The sequence below is a fragment of the Lycium barbarum genome, chromosome 2 (assembly GCF_019175385.1).
Source record: "Lycium barbarum isolate Lr01 chromosome 2, ASM1917538v2, whole genome shotgun sequence".
NCBI classification, from domain to species: Eukaryota; Viridiplantae; Streptophyta; class Magnoliopsida; order Solanales; family Solanaceae; genus Lycium; species Lycium barbarum.
Window position 1 is genome coordinate 37,694,830 of NC_083338.1, and position 10,887 is coordinate 37,705,716.

At 36.7% G+C, this 10,887-nt stretch overlaps 1 long non-coding RNA gene across 1 annotated transcript; it reads right to left on the minus strand.

The window, feature by feature from the left end:
- Positions 1 to 223: 223 nt before the first annotated feature.
- On the minus strand, positions 224 to 2,177 carry LOC132629457 (uncharacterized). Its single transcript, XR_009578242.1, has 3 exons — positions 1,907 to 2,177; positions 1,369 to 1,418; positions 224 to 644 (listed from the first exon to the last, which is right to left on the minus strand). It is a non-coding gene; the product is annotated as an uncharacterized LOC132629457 (long non-coding RNA).
- Between the last annotated feature and the right edge of the window lie 8,710 nt (positions 2,178 to 10,887).

The window sequence follows — 10,887 nt, forward strand, 5'->3', positions numbered from 1 at the left end:
ACAGAGAGAGGGGGGGGGGGGGGGGGGATCACAAAGTGAGCAATTTTCAAGCGAGAAATATTAATGGAAGCTCAGATAAATGCATGTGTCATGACCCAGCCCCGTGGGCCATGACTAGTGCCCAAGCTAGACACTCGTATACGTACCTGTTAGATATAGTCAAACTGGACCTAAGGACAATATGGAAACATGCAAAAGAACTCCAAAGGTTCATAACGTCATCATATATATTTATCCCGATAACCTGTCTCCTGAGGAATCACAACTAATCAAAACATAATGTGATACGCAAGCCGAAAAGGCTGCCACTACATGTCAATATGATGTGCTAGCCGACAAGGCTGCCACTACATATCAATACCATACGCAGGCCGACAAGGCTGCCACTACAGACGAACATATCCATAGCAAATCGTATAGACACAGCTGAACAAAACTTATACACAACCCACACATATGTCTACAGACCTCTAAGAGTATCGATAATAAAATATGACGGGACAGGGCCCCGCCGTACCCCTGGATAAACATATTATTACATCAGAAGATCTGTACCAAAAGTCTAGGTTCCGGAACAATGGAGCTCTCCAAGACAGCTGAGTAGAAATCCTAAGCTGGAGGATCACCAAATCGAGTATCTGTACCTGCGGGCATGAAACACAGCCCCCCGGAGAAAGGGGGTCAGTACGAGATATGTACTGAGTATATAAAGCATGAAATACAATAACGAGGATCATGACTGAAATAGAGATCACAGGAGACAAGTATGACATTCAAAATCCCAAAACACTTGCCTTATGAAATGTAAATCATGCTTATCAATATCATATATCATACTCGGCCCATTATGGGACTCGGTGAATCAAGTCATCACATGCCATCCTTGGCGCCATAATCACATCATCATATCATCATATCATCATATCATCACATCATCATATATATATACCGTACCCAACCCTCTAGTGAGGGACTAGGTGAACAATGCAGTGAAACTGTGCACGAAAACATACCCGGCTCGGGACTCAGTGAAAGATATATTACGGCATGCACGAGCAGAGTAGTGAGCAGCCATATGCAAACTAAATCATATCTGAGACTCAATAGAATAATCAAAATGAACTATCATTTGAAAATCAAGACAGTAGTCATATCAAGTATCCTTCGAATGTCACTATGGATTATATCAAAACAGGACGACTGGAGTCATAGACACGTATCAAGACATAATGAAGTAAGTTCTGGAAATCAATAACGTTAGCCATCCTAGTGTCGCTAAGAATTGGAGTTTCTTTGGAGTTATAAACTCATCGTCTGTTTGTTTTATAAAGATCATGCCAAAAAGAAAGAAGGGTTAGCTTTACATACCTTTGTCGCTTCTCAAGTTAACCATAAATTAGGTCTCGGGCTTCACCAATCTACAAATAATACCAAATATGCCAATAATTAAATTAGGATACTCTTTCAAACCAATCCTTAATTACTTAGAAATCTAACGATATTCGGGCAGCATCTTCCCTAAAAACACAATAATCCTCGTGATTCTAACTTAGCCAAAATATCAATCACCATACCAACAGCAATATCAATAAATACATATCCAAATAGAATGAAATCAATTCTTAAACCACCTCCAAAATAGCCCACTATACATTCCTATACCGATACTTGTATACACTTCTTTATTTTCGTATATACATATTATAACAACAGGCACAACCACAACAACTACAGCCAATCCCACGATATTCCAGCACACCAAACAATTTATAACAACCACCAAACAATCCGCATGATAACAATAACAATTTATCCGATTTCCCGCAATTAATTTCGTACTTCTCATCTCATAATTTAGCTATGACCGGGATGAATCTAAATAAACGTAGGAGAGAATATTTCTTACCTTATATTCCAAGAAATGATCTTCTTCCACCCTACTTCACTTCGAAGAGATCTCGAATTTAACAATGCGATAAAATGGAACTTCGAGATCAAGCGATGATTGCTAGCAAAATCCGTATTTTGTTGCACTTCGTGACTTATTTAATTTTTGCTGCCAATTTCATACTAAAGTAATTCTCCAACAGAGATGACAAGAAGTGTACGTATATATATAGCCTCTCTATACTAAAACATTGCTGCAATGCCTTTCTTAAGAAATGGAATGTCTTAGCTAAAAATGGAAACTGAAATATTAAAAAGTTGCTGCCTCCATTTCGTATGGGACAGGCCTATCTTAAGTAAAGTCTAAGGTTTCTATCCTTTTGTGGACCGTGGGGCCCACCCATTAGCTACTACTATATATTAGTACATGCAACGAACCATTCTTATTAATGGTGTCAATTTGCTGCTGCCCAGTAATGAATCCACGTGGATGTGTGTTTGATACAACACTTATCCATTATACCTCCATTTAATATAATCCCACAATTAACCAATTACACATAATTAATTTCTCGATCTCAATTTACTTAAATAATGACCATTCTTAATACACTCTATATACTCATTATCATAATCATGTAGTATAAATCTAGTCCATAGCCTCTTTATACAAACACCAAATATTATTTCCAGTCCTCGTTGTCATATTTTTCCGTCTTAAATTATTTCGGGACTTCATCCCTTTGCACACCGAGCTCTTGATTTGCATGTTTGAATATTACCAAATCCTACTACCTCGGTAAAATTAGCTCATAGCAGATGGTTCAATTTCCTGGTCCAAAAATACGGGATATTATAGCTTGGACAGTATTTCCTTCAAATAAATTTCAAACCTCGACAAAACTTATTTTCTCCGATTCGTTTAACCTCTAATCTTCACGACACTTGCTTATAACTTGTTAAACATAACATAAACACTTATAACTTCAAATATAACTCTGTCCTTTGAGCTTATGTGGCTAACATACTACGCAACTTCACGTACGAAAATACGGGATGTAACATCCTTTCCCCCTTTGGAACATTCGTCCTCGAATGTTAAACTAGTCCTGCGCTCCCAATACTTCCTTAAATGTTATTTTATTGAATTATGATACTTTTCACATGCCGTTTTCATTGATCGAATCCCTTCAATTTATTGTAACGCATTCAAGACTTATAAGTAACTATTCCCGTAATATTTCCTCTTTCTGTTGCTTCTTGAGGTAATAATTCCATGTCATTGTCTTTACTCTCCTCTTTATTTCGCAGATGGTTGACAGTTGTATTGTGAGTTCTTCTGCTGAAATCTTACTCTCTCCCTGGTGTATTTAGTCATAACTCGACTCTTTCTTCTTCTACAGTTACTCCCTTAAGATGTATCGTTCACTTCACCTTACCTCTTAATCTTTAAATAAGATTTTGTAACGCGCAAATGTCCCTCTTCGATTTATTAGACTTTACAATCCTTGGAGTATTTCATGCCTCTGGTGACCTGTAGACCCTACGCAGATTCTTACGAATAAAACGATTTTTCTTCCAATAACCTTACATTGCATTGCTGTTTCAATCCATATTCCGGAATCTTCGGCCTCATGTATCAATTCTCGACTTTCTTTTTAAAAGATTTTAACTGTCACTCTACTTTTTAGCTCTTAATATCAATCCTTAGAGTTGGCTATCAAGTAGCGCTAGAGTTCCCTCATATAATAACTTTACATAGCTGCTTCGTGATCTGACTATCATTAACTCGTATAATTCTGAAGGAATTTTTTATTTGACATATAAATTCACTGTTATCCTGTAACCTGCTTGTTCTGATCGTCTCCCTTAAAACATTTCCCTTAATCCAACTTATAACACTTTAGGCATATTATCTCGTGTCGTTTCATTATCTTTAATTCAAACTCTTCTATTGCCTCTTTACCCAGATTTTGCTCTTAGTTCTCCTATCACGCATCAGAATATGCGTAAGTGCTCAAATGAGCCCAAAGGATATCTTAGCGTCGTCTCAGTAGTCTTCATGCTTTACCTTGCTTTCTCCTCTCTTATCCTACAATCGGTATCGGGGTAAGTCTTCGGCTCAGCTATGGCCATGTCCTATTTGCCCTTAGGATTAATTCTATCTCGGGAATTTGGCTTAAACCATCTTTACATCTTTCCATAATGCACCCGAAATATCGTAACTACATTGTTATTATTGAATCCTTACTCTTCTTATCAAATACTCACTTGGTCTCATTCTTAACATATCAATATTCGTAAGTTGTATAACTATTCTCGTACAACTTGTATAAAATATATCCAACCTTAGTCATAGTCTTTCCTCCTCCTGGTTCATTCTGCTTTACATATCTTATCCGTACTAAAACTCGCTCGTAGCCTATCTTGTCATACTCCTTTCCCTTGATTCACCCTTTGATTTTTCTCATATCCTATTATAGGAGATTTTATGTCCCCTCTCCTTTGCTACTTATAAGTCACAATATCATTAGCAAACAACCCCATTGCCAATATCTTATCCTCTAAACCAGTATAGCATTGCTATCCTTTATAATATCTCTTAAGTTACTCGTTACCATTCTCTTGTCGTATTATTACTTTTTATAAGCACCCACTTTTAATGTCATACAATTCAAGACCTTTACAAATGATTCTCAACACCGTCTAAAATATCATCCTGACTTCTATCCGTTTGTTGCTGGCTTTCAGATCTTACTAACTTGTTTCGACAAGGGATTTCACTTGAAGTTTAAATATCCATATCAAATATATTGAACTGTCAATTGTTTCCATTTTACACTTGCTTTTCTCACACCCGCTTCCCCCCTTTAGGGTGTACTTATACCATTATCTGTTTATATTCCGCTCTACGTCCCTATTTCCAATCTCGAATTCATCTGATCCTTTTTTTCTAACTCACTTGGTATACTGTACCATATCCATATCTTTTCTTTATAGTTTATGACTTTGATTATCCATGTATGAACCTTAACAAAATCGTGAAGCGACGAGAACCTTTCCGTATATAGTATAAAATCTCATCTGACCATTTGTACTCGAGTAATGTAACCCATGTAGCAACTTATCCAAGGCCACATTCCACTTACTCCAATTAGTAATTAATTAGTACTTATAGTCGTTCCAAATTCTCAATTAGGTAGCACTTATATCCTGGTGATAAGTGTCTAAAGTTTTCTCGTAACATAATTTATCCCAACCTATACATAATCAGAAAGCACACTATACAGGTAGCTTTTCCATATCCCTCGATACATTTCCTTCCACTCCATACTGTCGCATGATTTTATGCTCCTCCTGAATAGTTATTGTACCCTAAGTTGTTAAATGGTAGTGGACTGTTTCCTCTCCTTGTAAAGCTTAGAACCCCTTACTAGCAATAGCCGCCTTCTTTAATCGCTTAATTCGTATACCCATCTTAACAATCCAGTCATGAAGCTAGTCATGAAGATGTACAGGGTACATAAACTCCTGGACACCGCTCTTGGACTTTAGTCTCTATGTTACAATGCCCGTCTATCATGGTCCATCGCCGATTGCCCCGGGGTATAAAAGTATTGTAGTCATATGAGCTTACCTTAGACCAAGTGTGTCTACTCTCATCCTTTTCTTATAGTCAATTTCAAACCTTATCCTTGGTGTCGACTTTATTGTTTCCAACTTGATAATTCTTTTATCTGAAACGTTTCTTGCACTATTGTTATAAATCCTTTGTCATGATTGTCACCTTGATTAACCCCTGCGGTAATAATTTCTTAGCAATATAACTAATTCAACACGAATACAACATAGTCCATCAACTACAACAATACAATTACTTAGTTATAACTACACCTTTAAGTTTGTAACCATATATTTCCCTTTTATTTTATACTCGTACTCAACTAATTACGTCTATCTTGGGTGCTTCCTTTAATATTCCCTTACCATTTCCCCAGTCTATGTCCATCTTTTATTATGTATACGAGGAATGTCATGCTACCCTGTACCCTTCAGAAAACACTACTTCTGCATGATCCCTTTCTCATTTTCAAAACGTATTCTGTGCATCCCTATTTGTTCTTATCATCCCAATCCTTTTTCTGGCACTCATTGTACCTCATTGCTCATCTTGCTATAGTTTGGTCTTTCACAGCTCCGTCACTTATATTACTCATGTTCTCGGCCATACATGTCATAACCTATTACTGCACTGTTATCTCGCTTTCTTCTTATTTCCTTCTTTCAATTAACTCCTTCTTCACTTGTGCTCGCTATCATTTCCGTTATCGCATAATCTTTATTATGAACTTTCCCTATAGAAGAACTTCATAAGTATTTCTTATTCGTTCTATAGCTCGCCTTTATACTTTAATCACATCGATCACGTCATACCTTTTAGTCACTTCCTCGCTAGGCTTTACTCATTTTTATAACAATCCTTATTATTTTCACATTATATCCTGTTCGTAATCAATCCTATAGCGTAACACTTCTTAACCTTTTACCCTTTCTGGTCAATCTTATCCGTAATACCTCACAAGCTGTCTTGTCAATACATTCATGTTCGACACAATTCTTCCTCCTCCATACTCTTATCTCCATCATACTATTACTCCTTTTAACTATAAACTCGTCGTAATTTATCCCTGCTTATCAATTCAGTCGATACCTCAATATAACGCTCTATTAAGATTTGCCAGCCTTTTCTAAATCATCCTTTAGTATCACAAGCCCTTCTAAATTATCTTAGCATTTTTTTTACCATATCGATATCGACCTCATAATTACTATTACTATCAATTCAACAATTAACCCTATTTCTCGAAGTCAGACTTGCAACTTGGTCAAATCCTATCATTACTATTGACACGACCTTTCAAGACATATTACGAACTTATTTCTCATTCCCTTTTTATTTCTAGGAAAATTTTGGCAGAGTTTCCTCTGTATATCTTACTACCCCGAAACCTGCACGCAGGAAATACCAACAATGCCTCACAGGGCCAACACACACACACACACACACACACACACACATATAGCATATCATAGCCACACAGGGCTTTCAATACCAACAACAGTATGAAAATGATGAACTTACATCGTATGTCCAATTCAAACTGTACCTGTTATACTTTCCTATTTACTTTCCCTTTCAATCTTTAACTGCACGTTTCAATCATACCTGCAACATTCATACTATATCTGACATATACTCTGCATAGAGTAAGAAGGAAAAGTAACATCATAAATGTCCTGTAGCTTCCTGTTTAGAGATGTGGTGCACAACACACCGATAAACAAGACTCTACTAGACACGGTCTGTGGACACTCCGAGGATGAATTGCTCTGATACCACTTTTGTCACGACCCAGCCCCGTGGGCCATGACTAGTGCCCAAGCAAGACACTCGTATACGTACCTGTTAGATATAGTAAAACTGGACCTAAGGACAATATGGAAACATGCAAAAGAACTCCAAAGGTTCATAACGTCATCATATATATATATATATATATATATATATATATATATATATATATATATATATATATATATATCCGGATAACCTGCCTCCTGAGGAGTCACAACTAATCAAAACATAATGTGATACGCAAGCCAACAAGGCTACCACTACATGTCAATATGATACGCAAGCCGACAAGGCTGCCACTACATATTAATACCATACGCAGGCCGACAAGGCTGCCACTACAGACGAACATATCCATAGCACATCGTATAGACACAGCTGAACAAAACTTATACACAACCCACACATATCTCTACAGACCTCTAAGAGTATCGATAGTAAAATATGACGGGACAGGGCCCCGTCGTACCCCTGGATAAACATATTATTACATCAGAAGATCTGTACCAAAAATCTAGGCTCCGGAACAATGGAGCTCTCCAAGACAGCTGAGTAGAAATCCTAAGCTGGAGGATCACCAAATCAAGTATCTGTACCTGCGGGCATGAAACGCAGCCCCCTGGAGAAAGGGGGTCAGTACGAGATATGTACTGAGTATATAAAGCATGAAATACAATAACGAGGATCATAACTGAAATAGAGATCACAGGAGACAAGTATGACATTCAAAATCCCAATACACTTGCCTTATGAAATGTAAATCATGCTTATCAATATCATATACCATACCCGGCCCATTATGGGACTCGGTGAATAAAGTCATCATATGCCATCCTTGGCGCCATAATCACATCATCATATCATCATATCATCACATCATCATATCATCATATATATATACCGTACCTGGCCCTTTAGTGAAGGACTCGGTGAACAATGCAGTGAAACTGTGCACGAAAAAAAACCCGGCCCGGGACTCAGTGAAAGATATATTACGACATGCACGAGCAGAGTAGTGAGCAGCCATATGCAAAATAAATCATATCTGAGACTCAATAGAATAATCAAAATGAACTATCATTTGAAAATCAAGAAAGTAGTCATATCAAGTATCCTTCGAATGTCACTATGGATTATATCAAAACAGGACGGCTGGAGTCATAGACACGTATCAAGACATAATGGAGTAAGTTCTGGAAATCAATAATGTTAGCCATCATAGTGTCGCTAAGAATTGGAGTTTCTTTGGAGTTATAAACTCATCGTCTGTTTGTTTTATAAAGATCATACCAAAAAGAAAGAAGGGTTAGCTTTACATACCTTTGTCGTTTCTCAAGTTAACCATAGCTTAGGTCTCGGGCTTCACCTATACAAATAATACCAAAAATGCCAATAATTAAATTAGGATACTCTTTCACCCCAATCCTTAATTACTTATAAATCTAACGATACTCGGGCAGCATCTTCCCTAAAAACACAATAATCCTCGTGATTCCAACTTAGCCAAAATATCAATCACCATACCAACAACAATATCAATAAATACATATCCAAATAGAATGAAATCAATTCTTAAACCACCTCTAAAACAGCCCACTATACATTCCTATACCGATACTTGTATACACTTCTTTATTTTCGTATATACATATTATAACAACAGGCACAACCACAACAACTACAACCAATCCCACGATATTCCAGCACACCAAACAATTTATAACAACCACCAAACAATCCGCATGATAACAATAACAATTTATCCGATTTCTCGCAATTAATTACGTACTTCTCGTCTCATAATTTAGCTATGACCGGGATGAATCTAAATAAACGTAGGAGAGAATATTTATTACCTTATATTCCAAGAAATGATCTTCTTCCACCCTACTTCACTTCGAAGAGATCTCGAATTTAACAATGCGATAAAATGGAACTTCGAGATCAAGCGGTGATTGCTAGAAAAATCTGTATTTTGTTGCACTTCGTGACTTATTTAATTGTTGCTGCCAATTTCCTACTAAAGTAATTCTCCAATAGAGATGATAAGAAGTGTACGTATATATATAGTCTCTCTATACTAAAACATTGCTGCAATGCCTTTCTTAAGAAATGGAATGTCTTAGCTAAAAATGGAAAGTGAAATATTAAAAAGTTGCTGCCTCTATTTCGTATGGGACAGGCCTGTCTTAAGTAAAGTCTAAGGTTTCTATCCTTTTGTGGACCGTGGGGCCCACCCATTAGCTACTACTATATATTAGTACGTGCTAATTCTCAACATGCCATGAACCATTCTTATTTTTGGTGTCAATTTGCTGCTGCCCAGTAATGAACCCACGTGGATGTGTGTTGATACAACACTTATCCATTATACCTCCATTTAATATAATCCCACAATTAACCAATTACACATAATTAATTTCCCGATCTCAATTTACTTAAATAATGATCATTCTTAATACACTCCATATACTCATTATCATAATCATGTAGTATAACTCTAGTCCATAGCCTCTTTATACAAACACCAAATATTATTTCCAGTCCTCATTGTCATATTTTTTCGTCTTAAATTATTTCGGGACTTCATCCTTTTGCACTCCGAGCTCTTGATTTGCATGCTTGAATATTACCAAATCCTACTGCCTCGGTAAAATTAGCTCATATCAGATGGTTCAATTTCCTGGTCCAAAAATACGGGATATTATAGCTTGGACCGTATTTCCTTCAAATAAATTTCAAACCTCGACAAAACTTATTTTCTCCGATTCGTATAACCTCTAATCTTCACGACACTTGCTTATAACTTGTTAAACATAATATAAACACTTATAACTTAAAAGATAACTCTATCCGTTGAGCTTATGTGGCTAACATACGACGCAACTTCACGTACGAAAATACGGGATGTAACAGCATGGATATGATTCTAGTATGGTTTTGAGGTGGATTCAAGGTAGATATTGAAGGTATCTCTATTTTGAATCCCCTATTATTAATGTTAATTTTGGTTTATTTACGGAGATAAAGTCGTTAAATAATTGTATAGCGAGTTGGTTGGTTGTGGAAATTGGGAAAACATAGTGTGAGATGTTTTATGGTACATATTGGTGTTGGAAATGATGTGATTGTCATTGTTGTTGTTGGTGTTGTTGTTGGTTGCTGAATTATAATTTCGGGCTAGGCATATAAACAGGGGAGATGCTGCCAAAATTTCAGCAGATTCTAGAAAGAGTTAGTTTGAGGGCTTACGACAGGCCTATGAAGATGAGTGTAACAATAGTATAAAATTTCTTAAATATAGATTTACGAGCCTGGGAGGCCAAGCGTTGAATAGTCAGTGTTAAGGCGACAGAAAAGGTATGTATGGCTAAACCCTTTCTTTCTAAAGGCATGATTCCTTGTTATAAACCTTTGTACTATATCTATAATATCCTTGCCTCCACAAATGCTAGAAACCTATGAATCTCATGATCCTTATGATATTATTGAGCTTATTCATGGTCTTGAGACTATTCTTTGAGATTGATCTCACCTCATAATACTTGTTCTTTCTAGGTGAGATATGACGATGACGATTCTAT